Source organism: Cyanistes caeruleus, chromosome 14 (assembly GCF_971803275.1).
Source record: "Cyanistes caeruleus chromosome 14, bCyaCae1.hap1.1, whole genome shotgun sequence".
Classification (NCBI taxonomy): Eukaryota; Metazoa; Chordata; class Aves; order Passeriformes; family Paridae; genus Cyanistes; species Cyanistes caeruleus.
In genome coordinates this window covers 17,931,150-17,954,395 of record NC_141714.1, presented here as the reverse complement: position 1 = coordinate 17,954,395, position 23,246 = coordinate 17,931,150, and the positions used below count along the sequence as shown (strand labels likewise).

Here is a 23,246-nt window from a genome sequence, read left to right as displayed (position 1 = left end):
GGGGGGGGGGTCGTGCCGCAGCCTCCGGGGGGGACCCGCTGCCGAAGGGAGCAGCGCTGGCCTCGGGTCGCCCCCGGGCGGCCTCCAGTGTCCGTCGGGCCGGGCTGTCCCGCCCCAGCCGGACCCGCTCCCCGGGGCAGCGCTGGGGTCGGGGGGTCCACCCGGGAGCGATGCCCGGGGCGATGCAGCCGGGGGTGGGGGCTGGTGGCCGAGTGAAGTCAGTTCAGTGATCAGGGATCAGTGATGGCACAGTCAGGTTGTGGTGCTGAGTTCAGCTTGCATGAAAATACATTTTAATTAATAGTTAATTCGTGGTGTTGATTTTAATAATCTGAGTATCTTGTATTATTTGCAGTATTTTGCCAGATGCCTGCAGTAGGCACTTCTCAGTGAACACGATAATTATTTGTAAATAATTGAGGATTTTTTTCTGTACTCGGGTGACAAGACAGTTTTAAACTCTTCTGATAAAGAGAAGACATTGCACTTACCCTAACAGCACACATTTTTCATGTGTTCTTCTTTAAAAATAGTATGAAAATGTCTGTGAAAGCCTTATTTTACCTTCTTCACTGTAGCAAGATGTAGGTGATGCCTCACTTTTATCGCTAAATATAGTTTAAATGCCAGAATTTCTCTGAAGAAAAGGTATGTAAGTGAGAGGATGGGCAAGTTCTAAAACCAGCTTCTGAAAATCCCCAGTCATTCAGTGAATTGTCTCCATCTTACCTGTTAACTCATATATTCGATGAGATCCTTTGAGTATGGACTCGGAATGAACAATTGCATGGCCATTAACCATGCTGAAATGCTCCAGAACAGATGTAATGCCTTTTCTTCTAGGTCATATTTCCATATCGTATTTCAGTCGCCTGACTCTAACCAAATGCCCATTGTATTTTACTCTACTGGCTGCTAAATTCTGTGAATTTAGTGAAGTTATGACTTCATTATTTTTGTCCCACATACATACAGATGGCAGAGGTGCCTTGTTATGTACAAACAGAACATTGCCCACAAATTAGGGTTTGTGTCCTGGCTGCTGTGCACCATGCTGCTGGGACTAACACCCAGCAGTCAGTGAGACTTACTTATCAACATTTTGTAATAAAATGGGATATATAGAAACCACAAAAGAATAAAAAATCAAAAGCAGAGTGCATCTCTGTGTGTTTGGTTTACATCATGATGGTGCCATACAGATGAGGACTGGCTCTCAGTTTTGTTAATACCCATTTCACTGAGCTGCTGTTACAGAGGATTTCTGAAATAGCAAAGTCCATAATGGACAACTGTATTTTACAACTAAGAAGAGGCAATTGGGGAAGGAATTTCTGTGGATTGCTTGGATACAAATGACTTTCAGGATGGTTTGTCCTCTTCAAGAGTACAACTGTGATAGTGTCAGCCAGTCCAGAAAGAAAGCAAGGGGCAAATCTTGGGGGCAGTGACCTGTCCAGCTTTCCAAGGGGTGTCTAAGCTACAGTGGATCCATCATTCTGTCTCAACTGTGTTGGAAATGCACAGCCAGAAGTCATATTTAGTAAAAGGTTGTTATTTCATTAAAAAAAAAAAAAAAGGAAAAGAAAGAGTAAGTAGTAGGTGGCTTATTTAACAGATACTGGGGAGAAACCCTGGAAAAGGGTAAGAACACTTTACAAACCAGAGCAGTTACATCACAAAACTGAAGAGTGCTATGAACAAATTGCTTCTGATCATCAGAAGGTATTGCTGCTACCCTTGATTCAGATCAAGGTCTAAGTCCTGAAATTGTTTGTTACTCTGAGCACATGAAGAGGCCCCACAGGAACTATTCACATGTGAAAAGAGCTAGGACCATTGCCAAAGTTTTGCATACTGTGAAGGTCAAGCTTGCTTCCTTTCTAAACCTTGCTCTTAACAGACAAACTCTCAGAACTATGGTTTCCATAGAGCGCCTTCAGCTCATTCCTCAGGATGCCGTAAGCACCGTGGCTGATTAAGAGCAATTTGTGTCCTAGCAGGTCCCTGAGACTTCTGGGCCGGTTGCCTTGCAGGGAGCTGCTGCCTTGCAGAGCAGGGGCTGCCCCTGCCTTCCCCTGATTGCAATTATTGTGCTTCTTCCCACAGATGCCAGCTTTTTTTATTAACTTCTCAGAATGTAAGAGTCTCATGGATATTATACAACTCCTGGCTTTACAGTCATGGAAAAACCTGTTAATAAAAATGCACTGCCTGTAGGACGAATTCTCAGCATTTTTGCAAAGGTCACGTAAAATATATTGCTTGAGTAGCCTTACTTTGGTCGCCAGATAAGTCATTGAGAGGCCACATGATGACAGCTGCAAAGAAAGATTGTAATTCACTTTTATATCTCTATGCAAGAAAATAAGAGACTCAAGCTTTCCCTTCGGTGCTAGGGATGGGGGCTGTGTGGAGACTGGTGCAGGGAACAAAAAGGAGCTGCTTTCACCAGCCTGACAGATAAGGTTGGAGGTCTTTCTGTGCTGAAGGCCTCACAGAGTTCTGCTTTGTTTCTTCTTTGCTGTCAGAACAGCAGAAAAACTCAGAGAGCAAATTGCAACCATATCATACCACAGCTTTTGCTAGGATTTTGCCTCAGTCCCAAATATGACTTTTATTCTCCATATACTTAAATGAACAACAGTTTCTTTCTCTCCTTATTTCCTCATTCCATTTAGTGGAAATGTAAAATAAATGCCACTTTGGTTTTTGAGCCCTAGCTCATGTATTGCTTCTGCTTCTCAGTAATGGAAATTCCCAAGTTTTACCTTTTCTGAGAGAAGTGTTTAAGTCTGTTGCACCATGCTCCATCAATGGCAGTTGGTCCTGTATTTGGATTTGCTAATAAACACAAACAGTGGATCTGGGTCTGTCAAGTCCAACCCTTTGCAGTACTCTCTAATTACAATGGCTGATCTTTTTTCTAAATTATTTGTGGAAATACTCTTTTTTTTTGACCAAGAAACGGGCAAAACATCAGGTCAAATCACTTTATGTCATATACAACAATAACTAGAAATGACAGAAGTATGAAAAAAGAAACCCTACAGCCACAAATTGAGATGAACAATTGTTACATGTCTATGTGCACCCCACTCCTTCCATTCCAGGACTGGAGACATTATACACCTATTGCTGAGAGGGAGGAAGTTTAGACTGCATTATTTTTAGAAGGGTCTCAATTTCTAAATACACAGATTTTTGAGGGAGAGCCAGGCACCGGTGGTGGTTATCATCTCACAGAGGTGTTGCCAGAGCCATTAAAACACACAGCTCTGGAAGTCCCATACTTAACGGCGGGAGGTAGAACAAACTAATTTTATTATCAACTCAGCTGTCAAGTGACAATGTTTTTTAAATGCCATGAATTATGTATAAAACACATTAATTTTTATGCTCTGCTTTGAGAGTTGCTGCACGCACACACAAAGGGCAGGGCTTTGGCAGGGGCTGTGCCAGGCAGGACAGGGGGAACTCGTGGGCCCAGCTCCCTGCTGCAGCCTGCAGCAATGATATCCATGACAATACAGGTGGCAGCTTAAAATGACTCAAATAAGATCAAAATCAGACCGAGTCTTCCAGCTAAGAATTAATGAAATACCTGTCCTTGATAACAGCAAACTGAGTAATAGGAATCTGCAGAAACTGTTCATTTAAATACATTTTGTAAACGTAACAAGTTGCACTGTGCTGTTCTTTGCATCTTTAAGAGTGTCTGGGGATTTATGTCTTGCAAAATAGAAACAAACTAAGAAAGCTGAAATATATTGTGTCTTTAGCTCTACTTTACAGCACAGCTTGTGTTTAAGAAGCAGTCTAGACATGCAAAAATGCTAGAATAAACAATATTTTTTTCATTATTTTAAATTAGCTTCTAGTGGAAAGCTATAAATTTCAGAATGATGCACACTAACAGGATTGCATATCTATTCAAATATTCCAAACAAAAGATACTAAAAGGCTATTCTGTTACCTGCCACAATAAAAATAAATTTCCTTCCAACTTAATGCAATTACAAGTGATTTCCTGAAAAAGAAAAAAACAAACCTTCAGGATATTTTGCAGGATATTTCACTTACTAGCAAGAAAAGTCACATTCTTTCTTTTTTTTTCCTCCCCCTCCTTACTTTTGTGACATGTTTAACCTATTTTAACATATAAATATTATTAAATACTATTTAATATTCATTATAGGGATCCAAATATTGGTTGGTCTTAAATAAATATGTTTTTATTCATTCTCCTTTCAGCTTGAATTGTGTGTGCAATTAAAGAATAATCAACTAGAGTCATGATTGAGATTCTGAATTTATGACCACCAGGGTAGAAAGAGCTGCTTCTTCTGGAGAAATGACAGAAGTGACCTTGCCAAGATACTGAATTTTTGTCCTTGTGACTGTGCAGGGCAATAACAAAGCAGGTGGATACCTATGCTGACCATACCTGTAGCTGGAGAACAACAGAGGTGCAGTTAATCAGGTATTAATCCGGATGTTGGAAGACCCATCTTTCTTTTCTACCAGGCTTCTCTCTTCTCTCTTCTCTTTTGGCAAGTTTTTTAATTCCCATGCCTGTCAGGTTCTTATTTAATGTGAAAATTAATACATCAGTAATAGAAATATTTTAAATATTGCTCAAATTATGTTTGAATAAAAACATGTGCAGATACTGTTTGATATAGCTCAAAACTTTCATTCAAAAATGGAATTGATTTTATGAGTGTGTTGCATGCCTAGATCTACTTGGTATTCTCTTGCCGAGAGAGCAAAGACCTGTTGGAATAAAGTGATTTTAAATCACTACCAGACCTGGGTTTCTTAACATATTGAGTATATTGTGTTCTGCAAAAGGGAAGAACAGGATATGTTTTAGGATGTTTTAGGATCCTTTTTGATATCCCCTTAATACCAATGGTATTGGTGGCCCATTAATATCAAAGAGAGATCAGTCTGATGCATGATTTGCAGACGTTTATGCTCCCTGGCTTTCCATGCTCTGTAATCTGAATACCAAAACTGCTCAGCAAAGAAACTGAGGAACTCATGTCCATAATCTCACAATTCTTTGACCCTGACTTTGAAGAATTGACTCCTTCATGGGCTAGAGAATGGAAGAATTGCTTTGCAAAACAGAGTTTCTGAGACAGAGCACTTACATGGACCCAAACAAAAACTTTATTCATTCAGTGCAAATACAAGACAGGACTTGCTGAACAAACATCTGCCACAGGGGCAAAGTAATAGCAGAGAATGGGCATGGATGCTTCTAGCTATGTAATGTTGCCAAGGGCTTAGTAATTCCCATTCCAGGGATTGCTGTATCTCAGCAGTGAGCGAAGTTGTTCATTTAAAAATGCTTGGGATTGTTTTGAACGGAAGAGTTATGCAGAAATGCGTGCCACCGGGACACGGATTCCTTTCCTTCAACTGAGATAACAAAATGTTCAGTATTAAGGTTTTCACAGGATTATGGAGCATTCCAGACCTTCCTTCCACAACAGGGGCATGGAATGGTTTGTGGACAAGAGCACCGAGGTAGCAATACTGATCGTCATGTTTGGGGTTTGGGTTGACATCTTAGGGCATTATGAGTTCAACTTTGGCTATTATGTGTGGACTCTTAAGTCTATTTCCTGAGAAAAACTGTTTTGCCAATCAAAGTCTAGAACTGCGTGTAGGTGTTTTTTTCATCCAAATTTCACCTATTGTTAACGCTCATGACCGTGGTTCATCAGGGTTCTCAACGAAATGGAAGAAGGCTCCTCGCACCAGAAGATGCTTTAGCTATTTCTGAAACCGGTGTTTGTTCTACAGTATCTTACCCCAGTGCTCACCAAAGCTGTTTAATGCGTTGATAATCCCGCAGGCGCTATAAAACCTTTATTTTGGAGGCGCAGCGTTTCTCCCGTGAGGAGCCGGGGCCTGCTCCCGGCGCCGGCTGCATTTCCCTCAGCGGCGCCGCTAGAGGGCGCCCCAGGCAGCGCTACTCCCTCACGGCCTCCAGCAGCTTCGCAACTCAAAAAGTACCAAAAAAAGGTTCTTTGTAACGTTGAACAGGGAAAAAAAACACAAACCACGCGGTATTTTTCATCGCTACAACTTAATTTCGCTGCCTAGTTACTGATTATTTGGGAGGCTGCTTTAACCTTGCAAGCTGCCTGACGCAAGTCGTGATCTCGCGTAACAGCCTCAACGAAGTGCCCAGGGAAATGTCCCTCAGAAGGATTCAAATTAAGATATCTCTCAATTAGTGTCAAAAAAGCAAAAAGGCAATTCTGGTTATATACTCACAGGAATTTTAGAGCAAACAGCAAGAAAAAAAGAGTAAAAAACAGCTTGAAATACGTTGATCAGTCGGTTTTGTCAAGACTTAACGCACCTGTGTCTAATTCAGCTTAGCCTAGGTCTCCTTTACTTTTGGGTTTAAAATTTAGATTTCAGTAGAAGATAATTCATTTTATTCATGTTTTATATAGAGTTTTTCTTGTTGCTAGAGAAAGAAAATCCCTGTTGGAGAAAAAGAAAAAAATATAATAAATGCTGTCCTAAACCATTTCTATGTTGAAATCAAGTTGTTAGCTCACATAATTTCTCAGACTGAAGAATTTGAAGGGAAAACCAAAACAGATTAAATATTGTTATTATGTTTACTCCTAATTATATTGAAATGCAATAAAATAATACACAGAACTGGACTGTGACAGTTTGCAGATAATGCATTTGATGTATAGTAAGACAATTGACAACAAAATATTGTGTTGCTTTTATTTGCAACGTGTGGTCATTATTTTTTGTAGCTAGTAGCTATGAATATAGCCTAGAGGTCTCAAATTTCCATTTATCCAGTGAAATAAGTGTGTACTCCATTCCACAGGGTCATAATAAATATAATTTAAAGAAGCAACCAACTTTGTACTTGTGGTACTTAGTGGTGAGGCAGAGCTAGCTTCAAAAGTTGGTTACTTATGCCTATTAGTTGAAAAGAATATGAGAACAAAAATATACAGGTGACATTTTCTTAAGTGTCTTAGATATTAAGTTTAAAAATAGATATAATTGGTTGCACTACTATGGCATTATGGCTTTGCTCATGGTAATAAAAGCTGTAGTTGACCTGGAGCAAGGAGGATTTATGTAAGTGAGATTTCACCCTCCTGAACTCTTATAACTGTTTTTAAACTAATATTAATCAATTACTATTATGTTTTGACATTTTAACTCTATCAGTATAAATTGCAAAACTTGGGCACAAAAGCACCCTAAATTTCATTAACTTCCTCTGAAACGGAACTAAAAAATGAAAACACAGCTACAGAGGGCCAGGATAAATCATCACTGTTGTTCAAAATTGTTTGGCAAAGAAATTAGAAATCAAGAGACAGGCAAAAAAATATCAATCCCATACATAGTCCAAGCCCAATCAATCTTTATGAATTTAACGCATACAATCCTAGAGAACATACTTCTGCAAACATTTTGCATTACATGCTGCTAGTTTGTTGTTTGTTTTTTTTTTTGCTAATATTCTTGCTTGTGTTCTCTGGAAGCATTTTAAAATCATTGAGGAACAAATGAGTTTTGAAGATCACACCTTTCAGGGTATAATCACAAGTTAGGTCATTAACATTTTTGAAAATATTTTCATTTGTCTACAGCATGTAAACTCATGAACCAAAATAGCCCTTTGTGTTATACCGTAAAGTTTGATTAATCTAAGTACACCAGAATATTTATAACTTTATTTGTGTTTATGTATTGTATTAGTTTTATATTATTGAAGGAACATAATTTGATCCACTAGTATGAAATGCTATATATAAAATAATATTTTGGGTTTTAACTTGATAGGTAGAATAATTTTATTGACTGATAAGGCAGAAGCCAGGCTCTGTGTCCAGACCAAGAAGGAATCTTGGGCACAACCCTGAAAAATTGCCTGTACTCCAGTTCCAAAATTAATCTGCATGAATAAAATGTTAAAATAATCTGCAGATATTTATCCTCATCTTCTTTGTTATCATTATTATTATCAAGAACATCAGATAAAGAACTCAGAGTTAGTGTTAGGGGTTAGGGTGCCTGTCTCCTCTAGGTAGCTGAGATCTTTATTACTGTATTTGTTCTGAGCATCATTATTTCAGTTACTGAACTTTTGCTATCTTAAACACATTTTCTGGATTCTTTGTCAAGAATAATTTTTTTATGTTTGTGTTCTTTACATTAATTTTGTAGAGAAGAGAGCTACTGAACAAAAGTCACTGCCGTGGTTTTGATAAGTTCTCTTTGTGTGCCTCAAATAAATGAAAAGGCAGGGTAAGGCCAGCTAGAAAAAAGCTGCTCTTCCTTCACAGCATTTCCACACAGCGACCGGAATTGCTGGAAATATAAAGAGAGGAGTCAGAGTCACTCACAAGTTATTGAAGCTTAACAAGTTAATCCATCATCTGACCCGAGCAGGTGGCCGAGTCAGTGCCCTCTGCCTGTGGCAAGGGCCTGGTGACTCCATCACCTTAAACTCAGCAACACTGTCCTGTCCTGTGTCCCCGGGGCTGGAAACGTGGGGAGGAGCTGGTGCTGTCTCCATGAATTGCTCTTGTAGTCACTTGTAGCCTGAACCCCTGCCTATAGAGACACATTTCTGTCATAAAATTCCCTGTGCAGACAAGACCAGCTTTTGGCTTTATCATTATTTCCATCTTTAGTGTAGATCCAATTACACAGGTATAAAATGTTTCTACTGGCATACCCTGGCATCAGTACAACAGCAGTTAAAGAGATAACTCTAGGACTGGGAGAGATGTGTGAATAACAACAGCTGATCAACAGCCATGCTGATAAAATTTAAATGAGATCAAGCCTAAATCTTATCCTACACTGATAATAGGAGTGTCTGTTATGTGTCAGACTTACTGGGGCTAAGAGGAGAGTAAGGCCAGAAGCTGATCTCGGTAAAACCTCCCTCAGGTTCTCGGGAGTTATCCTTTAATACAAGCCAGAGCTATCCAGGTTTCCAGCTACACTGTGGGCAGTTGTGTCCTAATGAAAATCCACACAGGCATGGCAGCAGTAAATGCCAGATTGATGATTACCACCTGAGCATATACATTATGGCACTGTCTAACTTTAACTACACATTGCCTTGTTTTACAATTCCCACAGTGCTCTGCACTGTTTCAGTATGTAAAACAGAGAAATAGACTGTAGATCTCTTTAGAGAATATTGTTTTCTCCTGACCACAGCCATGGGTCACTATATAAAAAGGCAAAAGCAATTTACTGTGATCTTTCTCCACTTCAGCTTCTAATCATTTGCTTGTACCACGTTGTAAATGTAAAGCAGAGTCTGTGGTCTATGCTAGACCTGAAATAAAAATGTTTCAGGCTGCTCTGTGAAGGAAAAAATGCTCAACCTGCAATCTGTACTGCCATGCAGTTCAGGGCTTTTTCCAGCCATAGTTAAACAAAATGGTTTGTCAGAACTGAAAATAAAGTATGTGTTGCTGTTGATATGTCTGCCAAATTTAAAACATGATATAAACCAAAGTCGACAGCATAAGCCACTCAAACAAGGCCTCAGGGATTCCAAAATGTGCCTTAATATTTATTTTTCATACTTGATTGCAGGTTATGCACAGGTAAGTGTAGTGCTGCCCTGAGGGTTTTAAGTGTAACGTAGTCAACCATGATAATACCTTCAGTATCTCAGAAGACAGTTCTCACAATGACTAACAGGAAATGAAAGCAAAGCTGAGTGTTTTTTCAGACTAGTTTTCAGTTTCTTCTAGAGTTATTTGGTAGATTTATAGAACATTTTCAGAATTTGCCTATTAATAAGACAAAACCAAGTATTACCCCATTTGTGACAGTGTGTTCCAGCACTCAAAATCCCCCTAACATTAACTTGCTTTCACAACCCTATAATGCATGAGGAATTGCTGTCTTCCTGTCTATCCACTACTTCCTCCAGTAATTTGGACTGATATTTACCAGTCATTTCCTCAAAAATGAATCACTAACCACTGACACATACATATATGAGTGACAAAAACAAATGAGCCTGAATTAGTCTTGTTCAGGTGCTCCCATTTGTTTTAACTTATCACTTGTTGGCAGAACATGTAGGAACTAGCCATACAAATATCGTGTCCTCACAGACAGTTATCTTAGCCTTAGTAATTTTAAATATTGGATTAGAAGATGCTTATTTCTCACATGTGGAGAACCAGAGCTGTGCCTCAGAGAAAAATTTCAAATCAGAACCACCAGCTCTAGTTGCTTCCTCTTGTTCTTCTACAGAGCTACATTTGTCTTAGCAGGGAGCAAATTTCAAGGAGCTTCATGTTGATAAAATAGCAAGGACACAGAAAAAAGGTACTACTAGAGTCAGTTTTATCTCTGACAAAAAAAAGGTGAAGGGCAAAGTTTCTCATTGGAGTGTTGCACAGTCTGTTGCTGGAAGTTATACTTGAATGAGATCAACAAAAATCAGCATGTGAGTAATGAATCACAAAACATAATGCGGAATCTTTAATATTTGTTTCTCTTTGAGGCTTACTTTCCCTTGCTTTGGCATTTATAGCAAATAAATCTCCCTGGAAATGCATAGTTTGAGAAGTGGGAAGCTTACGTGGGAAAGAAGCAGTGGAGTCCTTGTGGCCTTTGCTGTAAGCAACTCTGTTGTCACAGTGAATTCACAGGGGACCAGGTCCTGTTCTTCCCCTCCTGCTGCTGGGTAGACTGGTATTTTTACTTTGGAGTCTTCTCCATTATCACTTCATCTTAAAATCTGGCTGCTACCAAAACAGCTCCTTCTGTCATTTGTTTTAACACCCATGTTGGTATGGGAGCCAAGTTCTACTTGAAAATATGGGATAATAATTCAAATCATTGTGGTTATCATCTCTGCATTGTGATTGTCTTCTTGGCTCTAAGAAGAGGCTCCATCACAATTCAGTGCTAATTTTGGAGGTTCTGTCTTGTGACAATGGGGAGCAGTTCCTTTCCTCGTATCATCATCTTAGTTTTGTCAATTTATTAAATGTTAAAACACAACCAGTACGGATCTTATTCTATTGCAGTGTTTCAAGACTACTGTTGGATTCACTAGTTATGAAAAATACAGATTTTTACTCTTGGTTTTCTTGCTTACTAAAAGCAGAATGCATGCATGCATGCATGAACTGAGAATTAGCGTTGGAAGTTTTTGTGGGTTATGAAGCTGTTCACCTCCAGGGACTTCAGTGACATTGTACTAAACTGAAAAACAGAGCTGGAGTGGTTAGTTCTGTCACTAGGGCCCCTGAAATGTACTTAGAACCTTTCTCATGGTATAGTACTCACATTTTTAATTTATGTTGCGCAGGAAGAAAGTTAAAATCTTGCTTCCTTTGTTTTTTCCTCCACCTCTTGTTTCACTGTTGCCATAGAGACAAACGATGGGTACCATGATCAATAACAAACTACCATGGGTACAAGGTATTTCTTTCTATTTTCTTAAAACTATGTGCAACAACATTTTATATGCTGGATCTTCATTTTGAGCCTATTTTTTTCTGTAAACCAGTAGTTTACACCAGTAAAGTACCAGTAGTAGGCTTTAATTTGCACCCCTCTATAAAAGAGGTTTATGAAGTAGTTATTCAGAGTTTACAACTTCATTCTTCTCTTTGATTATTGTTAATGAGAACTTTGGTTCTCATTGTTTCTTTGTCCATTATGTTGAAGAAACATAAAGTATTAGACTCTTACAGAAGGGAAACGAGCATCTTATGTTTCTTATTTTACACCTTTTTCAAACCTGGAATTGTTCTTTTCAATTATCTCTAACTTTAAAATGCATTCCTGTTCCGTCCTGTAATTTTGCTCAATGGTGAGGGAGATGCCATTACCTTAACCCAACTTAGCTTGACCTGGCAGACCATGGACTTTTCTCCACAGCCCAGTGCAGCAGAGTGCAGAGATCCCTCGAGCAGTGTGGCTTCATCAAAACAAATTGCAGCTGGGCAGATTAGCTCTGCCTTCCAAACTGGGCTGATACGATTGTGTTCAGCCACTCTAACATGATTGTATTGCTTTTAGGCTTTATTGCTGTGTTTCTGCACACTGCTGCCTTTGAGGTGTGCAGACCTGCCTGCTTGGTGACCGCTGCATTTCTGAGGCTGTGAGAACTCCTTTGCAACATTCCAGGGTTAAATTCTCAATGGCCATGTTTTGTGACAGTGAGAATGCTCTGCTACAATAGAAAGGCTTCCCAGTTTCTCCATGCCATCATGGCTGAATCCAGCTTTGCACTATTTCCACTTCATGTTCTATTAAAATCATTACAGATGTTCTTTTGGCACCACGGGAGTGACCATGAAATCTAGCCTGCCAAAGGGTGGTGAATCCAAACGCTTCCCAGAATAAAAAAGGTAATTGCTAGTGAGTTGCAAACCTCAGTTTCAAAAAATAATGGTTCTTATTTCCTGTCCTAAGCAGCTGATCCCTTACATGTGCTGACTGCAGGCACCAGTGCCAAATTCCTGCAAATAAATCTCATCACTGGGCACCCTTCTACTTTGCACCAACCCCAAAATGCATTACTGCACTGGCTATTTAAACATGGCAAGGTAAAAAGCATCTCACAGAATTAATTTCCTCTCTTTCATGAGAGGGATATAATGCATTAACTGATTTGAAAACAAGAGTGAGCCTCTTTTCTAACATGGTCACTCACTAGGCAGGCTTTCCACAGGGCACGGGAGCTGAAGTAAACAATCACTTACATAGAAGGAAACTCTCCAGTGCCCTGCCGTGCTGATGCTTGTAGAGAAAGGAAAAAAACAACAAACAACCTACTAACATTTCATTGCATGTTGAAAAGAAAGTGTAAGCATTCTGTTTCAAAAGCTTTAAAGCATAATTGAAATTCAACATGCAGATTTCTGTGTTATTACAATGCTGCATGCACTAGCTCATTTGCTGAGCAGCCAGCATTTTAAACCACACACTGCAAGAACTTTGTGTTGGTACAATAACAATGTAGAAAAATTAGGATGACAGCACCAGTATGCTCATCCCCATAAACATTCCTCAGCTGAAACAGGAACTGCAGGGCAGTGCTAGCCTATGTATTATGAGACTGGAATATTTCTGCTTCCATGTGCAGATGGAGCACAGATCACTAGTGTGCTGACAAGCTGAACTCCAAACAAAGAGATAAGCTACATATGTACTGGCAGGTAAGCTCACTGATCTTTTTAACCCAGTGAACATCTGATGTGATGTGAGATTCGCTAAATTGTAGATTTCAAATCAAGGTCAGACCGAAGGGTGATTTCGTATTTTGTAATATTCTCCCTGCTTCACTGACTGAAAGCAGTTGTGAATTCCAGAATGCTTTTTTCTCTTTTAATCTGATAGTAATTTGAAAATGTATTTGACTACAGAGCTAAATGTATCTCAACTCAAACAGGCAAGAACTGTTAGAAAAAATAGTCAAAGAAAAGTAATTTCATTCTTACTGTATCCCAGTGCTGCTGCTGCTGTGCACAAAGGCCAGTGTCAGAATTGGGGTACCATGTCCATGGCTAAGGGGGGCAGGAGGCTGAGCTTGCACTGGAGTTCTCCAGTGTAAACCTTCTTTTTTCTGATTACAGTCCCAGCAAAGAGTTGCATTGGGCTGGGAATGTGTGGCTGGAGCTCTGGGAGATGGATGATGCTGGCAGAGCAGTGCAAAGCCACAGAGCACTGGGAGAATCTGGGTCACTGTGCAATGTGTTCACTGTGCCAAATCATAACAGTAGTGAAACGCTCAGACCACTAACCTAAAAAGGAGCTCCTGCTTGCTAAATTCCCCTCTTAAATATACAGAACAACTTTTATTGACATTGTAAGGTAGTTTTTGGTTTTGTTCTCAGAATAAGTCATGTTAAGTGAAAGTGTGTACAGAGGATCAGTGTGTGAGAAAGGAGTATTTACACACACGGATGTGTATTTACACTCATTGAGGTTTTTACCATTCATGTCATACTGCAGGATTCACTGTCAGTGGGAGCACTGAATGAAAAGCCTGTTCTCCAAATCAGTCCCCCATTTATCTACTAAATCTTTCCATTTCATCCAATCTAAAGAACCATCGGTAAGTAGAAAATATAATCTATACATTGAGGCAAGGAATACATTAGCTCTGTAATAAGGATGTGAAGGAAAACGTGCTCTTGGATTATAGCTGTATTTGCCTATAACTGTAGATCATTTGCAAGGCAGGCTGAGTGAAAATAAAAGATTCCCTGGCAACCCTCCCTGTCTCCAAATGCCTGCTCAGGCAGAAAAAAACAACCACCCTGCATACATATTCCAATGAGCCACTGCGGGGCAGTAACAACAAAAACATTCCTCAGCAAAACAAGGGGCTTTGAACAGCCACTTCGCCTTCTCTGAGCAAAGGACACAAAGAAACTGTTCTTCGAAGAAAAGCCGAACATTAGGATTTCCATTCTTACATTGCAAAATGTTATTAGTCTTTTTGGGAAGCATTTTATAGCTGTGCTTAGCTTCAGCTCCTCCCCCGGAGATGCTGGCAAAGAGCGATTTTGAAGCTGTTACTCAGTTTTAAAGCGGTGAATAGAGGTTGTGTGTGAGATATCCAAGACTCTGTTTAAGACGCTATCTGGATTTTCTGTGTGTGCATAAACTCTTTTCTACCTGAGGGCTAAGTAAATAAGTTCTTTTCAAGTGATTATTCTCTGTGCAGGAATTTTCCCTTGTAAGGTATAGAAACCCCTGAAGATTAGGTATTTTTGTGCTGCTTTTGTTCCTCTCAGGGCAAAATCTTCAGTGAACAGAAGTTATTACCAAAAAATTATTTTATATCTTAAGGGTAAAAGAATAGGCTTTGTTCAGTTTTGGATGTAGCTTGGAATCAAAATTACTGAGCTGCTTTGTAACCAACATTTCACATCTAGAGGTTCAAAATTAGATCAATAGTTTTGCCTTCCTTTCCTCTGCCCCTGCCATTCTGTAGATTTAATGATATTAATGGACTATGAAGAAATTCACTGTTCTTTCTTTTTGCATAGTAGCAAAAGTGGGGGGGGGATAGCCTATTTAAAGATCTCTAATTACAATCTGAATTTTCTATAAATACAAAACTTCCTGTAGCAGCCATTCCAAATAGATATTGCCCTTTAGTGCTGCAGAAATTTGTACCAGATTAGTAATGTGTGCTGCAATATAGATTCTGTGAAAAGTCCAAGTATCTTACTTCAATAGAAGTGTGAGGAAAAGAGGATCAAGACGTACAGAGAGCTGAATTGCAGCCATGGCTCTTCAGTTACACTTTGAAGATCATTTTCATTTCCATTTTGATCTTAAATCTTAGTCATAAGTAATTAACATTTGGGGATGCATGACAGATGGTATGTGCCACCTTGTCTTTTTGGGCAGTCTTTTCTTGTCTTGGCTTTTCAAGACATATTCCAGACCTAAAATAATTTTTTTTGGGGGGTGGGGGACAAAAAAAATGAGATAAATGAACTTACTTTGGCTTGCAGACGGCAATGTGGAAAAGTTGAAAGTTTCTTCTACTATTCAAACATTCCTCCAAGTTAAATTTAATGTTTTTTATATTTAAAATATTTATCAGATCTGTAGGTTGTCAGATCTAGAATAGCCTCCAATTTTAAAGACAATAAGGTTATGAATGTAATGTAAGAATCACCAGGAACATTATTGAAATTACTTTTCTTCATGTTGCTGGTGAATGTTGCAGCTGATCCTACTCCTACTCTAGGCTACGGAAGGTAAAGTTGTCATCTCATCTTAGTGATGTTCCTTGGATTTACAGCATTCAGGATTCTCATGTTTATCTTCACACTTTGCTTTGCTTTTTCATCCAATAGAAACATCATGAAAAATTAAGAAGAAAGCAAGCATTTGGAAGTTGTATTAATTTAACGTTGTCTCAGGGACTAGGCAGCCCCGAGTTTCAATCAGAAGATCTCCAAGTGCACATGACTAAGCCTGCAAGGTGATATTAACCATCATCTTCAAATTTAAGTTTCCTATCATTACTTTTTTAGAGAATTACAGTAACATTCCAGTGTTTATTCTAAAAGTGGATAATGTGCTTATGATGATTAGATCCAAGAATTTTGCCTCAAAAGAAAAAGGTAAAAAGCAGCAGGAAAAAGTTGGGAAGTTCAAAAACAACCATTCACCCCTATTCACCTTGAAGAGTCAGACATAAATTGTGGGAGGAACTTGTAGAGCTGGAGAGAAGGGATCAGGGGTTAGACTCATCTTGGAACTGTCTTAAAGCTCTATTTTAATCTCATTGTTTATCTTCTCCTGACCAGCTTGTATGAGAAAATACAGGAATGAAATAAGAAAAGACCATCAGATTTCAGAATCTTGCTTGCTAGTTATTGGTTTGCCTTCACACACTCTGGAAACAAATGTGTGCTGGCAACACTGATTAAATGCAGCAGGTATAAAGTGTAACTGGCAGTTAAAACCTTGTTGAACACTGCAATGATACTGCATTTCTTGACTTGGAAGGTTGTTCATCCAGCCTGCTCAGCCAGGGTGTTCATCCGGCCCGTTTACCATTTATGAGACATTGTGTTAGCATTGAATTAGCTTATAGATTGTTTTAATATGACTTGGAGCAGTAGGGTGTATAATTGTTTGAATGTTTCTTTCCACTGACTGCACAGCATTACTTCTCTCTGCACCTGAGAAGGCTTTTTCCTCCACCTGAACACTTAACAAGCAAATTTCCAGATATTCAGAAGCAAATGCAAACAATTTAGAACAAATCTTGTTCCTGCGATTAGGGCCTCAAATGAAACCCTACCAAACAGAGCCAATAGAGCTGAGCTTTTATTTATTTTATTTTTTTTTTGGCAACATTTTCTCTTCTTTTCTATGTTGTTGTGTTTTTTTTTTTTTTTATTTGCTTCAGGAAGGCATTGCAGCGTGACACCCTTCCTTATCTTAATTCCTGGTTTTTGAAGAGAAAAATAGCTTTAAACCCTCAGTACAGTAAAGTCTGTTCATACAAAGCATGTGAAGACTCAGTGGAATGCGTAGCTTTTTGTACCATTTAATGTTTGTAGCTTTTTGTGCCATTTAACATTTGTCAGGCTGCCATTTCTTTTCTGCCACAGGTTTTGGGTGCTGTGTCATATTGTTGATGTTATGAGTTAAGTTTCCTGTTAATCCCTAGGTGGACTTTAGCAGTGAAACCCAGGCTTGGGAATCCCTATGAAACTGCTTTGAATTGCCTACACATATACAGTGCACAGAGTAATCCCATCAATCATAGTGGTGTCTGTTAAATACCATTATGTGACTTAATTAATGTCTGCCTAGCATTTTCAGATTCATAAGCAGTCAAAAACATTACCATGATGTTCTTAACAGCTGCTAAATTTCTTTTATAAGCCAGAAATAAAACACAGAGTAAAGGTGGTCAGACGGGTTGGCAATTAATTGGAAAATCACCAAAGAGTACATGGTGAGGGAAGCAATTACTATAAAATGCAGAAATGAGAAAATGCAGCCATTAGGGATATCTGGTATTAAACCTTCAAAGGAATGTAAATATTTAATTTTTTTTAATAAAAATTATTTTTGTATAATGCATTAGCTTGCAATGAATGTGGCACATATTGCATGTAAAAGTATTCCTTGGTCAGCAAGGGAGGCAGCACAATGCCAAACATTAAACCTTGTGTGAAAAACACATTTATACTGGGCTGACTGATGAGATGACAGCATGTTTATGTTGTTCTAAGTATAAAACACCGTATGCTTGTATTTAGAGGCTCTTTTAGAAAGTCATTCCATTTAACAGCTTTGAGTTTGGGTCAGCTAAATGGACGTGCCACAAATGGACTGGATGAGTGACATTACAAGACCAAGTAAAGTAATTAGCAATAATGACAATTACAGACAATTTTTGTTTAAAGCTTGTGATATGCTGAGACTTGCAATACTCTTGGATGAGGCCTAACGTGATAGTTCTTTTATACATAGGTAGATGAAGAAGGTTGAAGTGACCTGATCAAGGGCTCCATATATGATCCTTACAGAATCACAGATGCACAGAATGGTTTGGGTTGGACAGAACCTACAAGACCATCTAAGTCCAACCCTCTGCCATGGGCAGGGACACCTTCCACTGTCCCAGGTTGCTCAGAGCTCCATCCAGTCTGCCCTTGGGCACTTCCAGGGATTCAGGGGCAGACACAGTTTCTCTGGGCACCTGTGCCAGGGCCTTATCACCTTACTATGAATAATTTTTTTGCTAATATCCAATCTAAATCTTCTCTCGGTCATTTTGAAGTCATTCCCTCTTGTTCTGGCACTCCATGCCGTTATAAAAAGTCTCTCTGTATAAACTTGGGTCATACTCCCATGTATGAGACATGATAAAAGCATACAAACCAAACAAATGCTATTACAAATTAAAGTAATCTCACTTCTCATTCCAAATTTAGGAGAAAAAACTGTGTCAGATTAAAAAAAAAACATGAGGTGAGTCCCTCATGCTGGAGTTGTGTGATCATTGATAATACACAAGGGTGAAATGTCAGCAGTGGTGACAAATGTCCCAAATGCCACAGTAACTGCCACCCTTTGGCAGCACTTTGGAATGAGGAGCCCAGGAAGATGGCCATTAAAAAGTGCTGGCTATGCAAGTCAAACTTTTAGTTTAGTTTTAGTTTAGTACAATTTGCTAAGAAATATATCTCATACACAGAGCACTGAATTAGTCAGTAATGCTGTGGAAGAGAATGCTGCTCTCAAACAATAACAGTACCTCACTTTGGTAAGACACATTTTTCCCTCTGAAGAACTTGCACACAAAGCAGGAGGGGAGCAGGACAGGAAACAGGCTGAAGGTGACCTGCTTGGGCCCCACATGGGAGAACAAGAGCAACACAGACTCAGGTTCCCCTGCTCCAGCTTGTACATCAAACACTGTGCCATGTTCTGAGCCAGCACAGCCCTGGGAGCTTTGTTGCTGTGAGAATACTACACAGTTACAGGGAAGTGCCCAGCAGCATTTGGGATCCATTGTGTCTGGTACTTGCCACTGAAAAACTGCCCAGGAGAGTTCTTTTGCTTTTTCAGAAACCTATCATTGACACAAGGGAATTGATATCAAAAGAGCTAGAAAATGATTTATTGGAAAATGTTGTTCTTGTCAAGTGAACTCGGCAGCTGAATGTAGAAACAGCTACACTTTTATTAGACTAAGGTAAAATAAGAGGTGTGCACAGTTCTGGAGTCCCTCTAAGGTCCCTTCATCAGTTATCATCTTCCATTCTTGTGAAAGGAGCACTGAGATCTCCAAATCGTGTACCAGCCAAAGTTTCTCTTTCCCCCAATCTAATAAAGGTCTCTTTATAGCAAAAATGCTGCTGTCTTTCTCACTCTCTGTGAAAAAAACTCTGCTACAACTCCATTATGGAAAAGGATCTTAAAAGCAATAGCACTTAGGAGAGCTGTTTGCTTCTGCCAGTTGATTTTGTGAAGGAGAGGTTTACAGATGTGTGTCTGTAGGTACAAATTAAAAGCAAAACCTGCCATTGCATCAAAAGCTGGATTTCTATTTGATTCCTTAAAATGCGCTCTATGTTAAACATAGTTATGAAAAATAATGTAAATGACAGGACAGCAAAGACAGTCTTTTCTAAATAAATAAGCCAAATTTCAGAGAAAAAGAGAGAGATGCTCAAGAATGATTTAAACACACTTGAGAACCTCTTAGTAAGAGGAGGAGGAGGTAGTGCTAGAACATAAGCAGGAGCATGCAAGCAGCATGGAGAGAATGAAAATGTAGAGTAAGGGCAAATGGGACCAGTAAGACAGGTAGTAAATGAATGGAGCAGGAACTGGGATACAAGGACTAGGATACAGATGTGGAAGACAAGACAGATAGCAAGGCACAATAAGTACAGCAAGGAGCAAAAAATAATAATTCGGTTGTAGCATCTTCCAGTAAAGAAAAATCTAGGGTTACACTGCCAAGGGACACATTTTGCAAAGAATGGTACTTAAAATTCTGCTCACACAGGTAGCTGTGTGATCAGCTTTGCTCTCACTGTAAGGCTGCATGGGCTAATACTTTAAAAAATACATCACTATACTAAATGCTACTGCATTTTAATGCTGATACGTGATGTAAAACTGGCTGAAAACTCACAGCTTGTTAGTGCTTTGAAATAACAGTAAAATTTTGTCACAAACTGCTAACTTCCTCTCTGGCTTTGTGCGTGACAGTGCGTCTGCAGCGGAGCGCTGCGCACGGAATTGGAACGGGAGCACTCGGCTGTTTGGTGTCACTTGAGACCTGGATCTCATCTGTGTGGGAACGAGGCGGTGGCTGTGGCAGAGAGACAGGCTGTGTGCTGGAAAACAAAGAGAGAATTCTGGCTGGCTGGGCTGGTGTGAAGAATCGCTGCCGTGGGGCTGAGCTGAAGGTGTGCGAGGAGAAGGAAACAGGAGCAGAGCGAGAAGCCAGCTGTGAACAGCACCGCTCGCTTCTGCTACTGAGCGAGCTCTTCTAGAAAATGTCAAAGAACATCCTCATCATCTAAAGCCATTTTTAAAATGATTGCTAATATGGCTCAATTATGTTTTCTTTCCCTGCACCCATGTGTTTAAATGTGAAAGAAAATGGTGAGAGTGACTGCTAAAGATGCTTGATAGTGCATATTTGCTTGGAAGTATATTTTCATATCAAGCAAATGTCAGTGCAAACACCTGCAATCTGCATTGCTTCTAACTGTAAGAAACAAATGTAAGTTGGTTCACCACCACCACAACTCTGAATAAAGCTCCTGCTGCTCTGTGGCTGGTACTAGGTGTATTTTTGCACTTCAAAATGTGAAGGAAAGCATGATGATTATTAACATCATTGCTCCTTGTTCCTCCCAAAAATGAAGTAAATACTAATTTATGGTCTTCATGAAAAACAAATTGAATTACAATGGATTTTGAAGGGAATGTTCTGTCAAAATTCACTCTCTTTACAAGTAATTTGGTTAACACTTAATTTCAAAGTAAGAGCAGAAACAAATTAAAACATGATGCTGTAAGACACTGAAATAAATTTAAAAATTATTCCAGGTACCACAACTTTATACTTTTTTTTTTTTTTTTCTCTCTCTTTATATATGAGAACCTAAGATCAGTTGTGTTCATCAGCAGAGGAGGAGAAGGGGCCGTGCTGAGCTTAGACCAGAAGCCCATTAAATCTGTATTCATTCCCTCCTCTGTTGGCTGACACATTTGTGTAGAAAACAAAATCCTCACATCCCTTTGCTCTGTGCCCAAGAAATGTGGAAAAGACACGAGTTGCCCAAACTTTGCTCTGTCCTTTGAGCCTGCAGTGAGCAACTGGAGAGCCTCCACAGAGCTATGGATTTCTCCCAGTAATTTCATGTCACAGTTTGTCCCTGTAAATGAAAAACCAAATGGTATTTCTGAGCAGATGACAGGTCTGGTCCTTCAGGCTTTCTGGGTCTGAAGAAAAATCTACTCATGTCAATGAAAATCTGCAAAGTGGTTTCTGTGGGGAAGTGGCTGGGAAAACAGCCTGTGGGGCTCTCGCAGATGTTACGCTCAACATTTGTACACAAGGTAGGAAAAAATTAGCAGTCAAAAACTGAAAGTTACAACATTTGGCTTGGATGTTTTTGTTATCAATTTCAACCATTTTCTTTTGCTTTCTTTTTAATTTTCACCTAACAAGGAATAACACAAAATGCTTAAAATGTGATTAATTCTAAAAGAAAAAGAAAAAGGGATATATTTATTATTGCATTTATTTGACATGTTGTTACTGCCAGTCTATTATGTTGCAGGAATTGGAATATAATTGAAGAACTATGTGTGTGTAGGTGTAATTTATAAACTTCTGATATTAATCAGTACCATTTTTTGTTCCTGCTCTTGTTCAAACACTTACATAGGATTCCACCCTTGTGGAAAGCATGGAATAATTTACATCAGCCCAGCAGGGTGTCCTGCACAGTCCTGGTTTTTGATATAAAGAGTTACACCCTTGAAAGGGGAATATAAAATTGCTAACTTGGAAATAACCCTTAAATGATTTGAGGACATTTTTATTCAAGTTTAGCATCTGGACACGTGCACTGCTTAGGCCACAGTTTGGCCCACCTTGTTGCCTGACTTTATTTAAAATAATGTATATTCCCTCATTCTATGGAAAACTGTATTGTATCCTGTCACCTCAGAAAAAAAATCATTTCAGTCCCAGTTTAAACAGATTATCTACTCATTGGAAATAATGTTTTTATTTTACTTTTTATATAAAGTGTTGGAAGTGTTTTTCATTAGCTTGCATAGTCAGTCTTCTGAATCCAGACTTCTATATAGTTGTAATAAAAAAATGAGTATTATGCTAAGTAGGAGACAGTAATATTCAACTGTGCGTTACAAATCACAAGCTCCTTGTAATTAGTAAGAAATTCCTGATTAATTGCAACAAGCTATAAAAAAGAAAATATAAGTAACATTGTAACTGAGTTTTTAACTTGTCAGTGTTATGGGATTAGTTTAAAAATCAGATTTTTTTTTTGGTAAATTCTTTACATTATTTTTCTAGCAGTTCATAAGTAAAAGTTAAGAGAGTTTAATTCAGAGAAAAATATTCTAATGAGGAATCATGATATTCTAGTCAGTGATGTATGAAGAAATTAAAACAATACATTTAAGGGATTAGTAACTGGCAAGTCAGAGGGAAATTGTCATCCAACTGAAAACCTTCTGATAGGATCCTAATGTAATTGGTTCTTTGTCCTTCACTGCTTGACACATTATCAATGAGCTTGAAGAAAACATGAAATCATCCAAGATAATTACTGTGGATTACACCAGGCAGATAATGAAGAGGCCGGGTTGCTGATCCAGACAGATGTGGTGAAGTCAGACAGGTGAGATTATTCAACATCATGAGCAGGACTATGGAGGGTAAAAGAAAGAGTGTGATGGTGAAAAATGAAGTGTATGTAGTGGTGGGAGAGCTCAGGCAACTGCAACATGAGAATTAAGTTTAATCCCTCTGTATGTTCTGTGTGTGTATCAAACTGTACGTTGAATATGTAATTAAGGAGTTTTTATATGGACCCTCCATTGTCCATGAGTTCATTGCTTCCAGAAGCTGTGAATGTGAACCACAATCCTGTGTAGATGTCAATGGTCATCAAACTCACATTAAATCCAAG

At 39.0% G+C, this 23,246-nt stretch overlaps 2 long non-coding RNA genes across 2 annotated transcripts; one reads left to right on the top strand and one right to left on the bottom strand.

Moving 5' to 3' along the window:
• Positions 1-2,335: 2,335 nt before the first annotated feature.
• On the bottom strand, positions 2,336-5,943 carry LOC111928553 (uncharacterized). Its single transcript, XR_002864180.2, has 3 exons — positions 5,826-5,943; positions 4,448-4,585; positions 2,336-4,030 (listed from the first exon to the last, which is right to left on the bottom strand). It is a non-coding gene; the product is annotated as an uncharacterized LOC111928553 (long non-coding RNA).
• A 3,789-nt stretch (positions 5,944-9,732) lies between these two features.
• On the top strand, positions 9,733-21,802 carry LOC111928554 (uncharacterized). The gene is made up of 3 exons (XR_002864181.2): positions 9,733-13,223; positions 14,020-14,122; positions 20,278-21,802. It is a non-coding gene; the product is annotated as an uncharacterized LOC111928554 (long non-coding RNA).
• Positions 21,803-23,246: the final 1,444 nt, after the last annotated feature.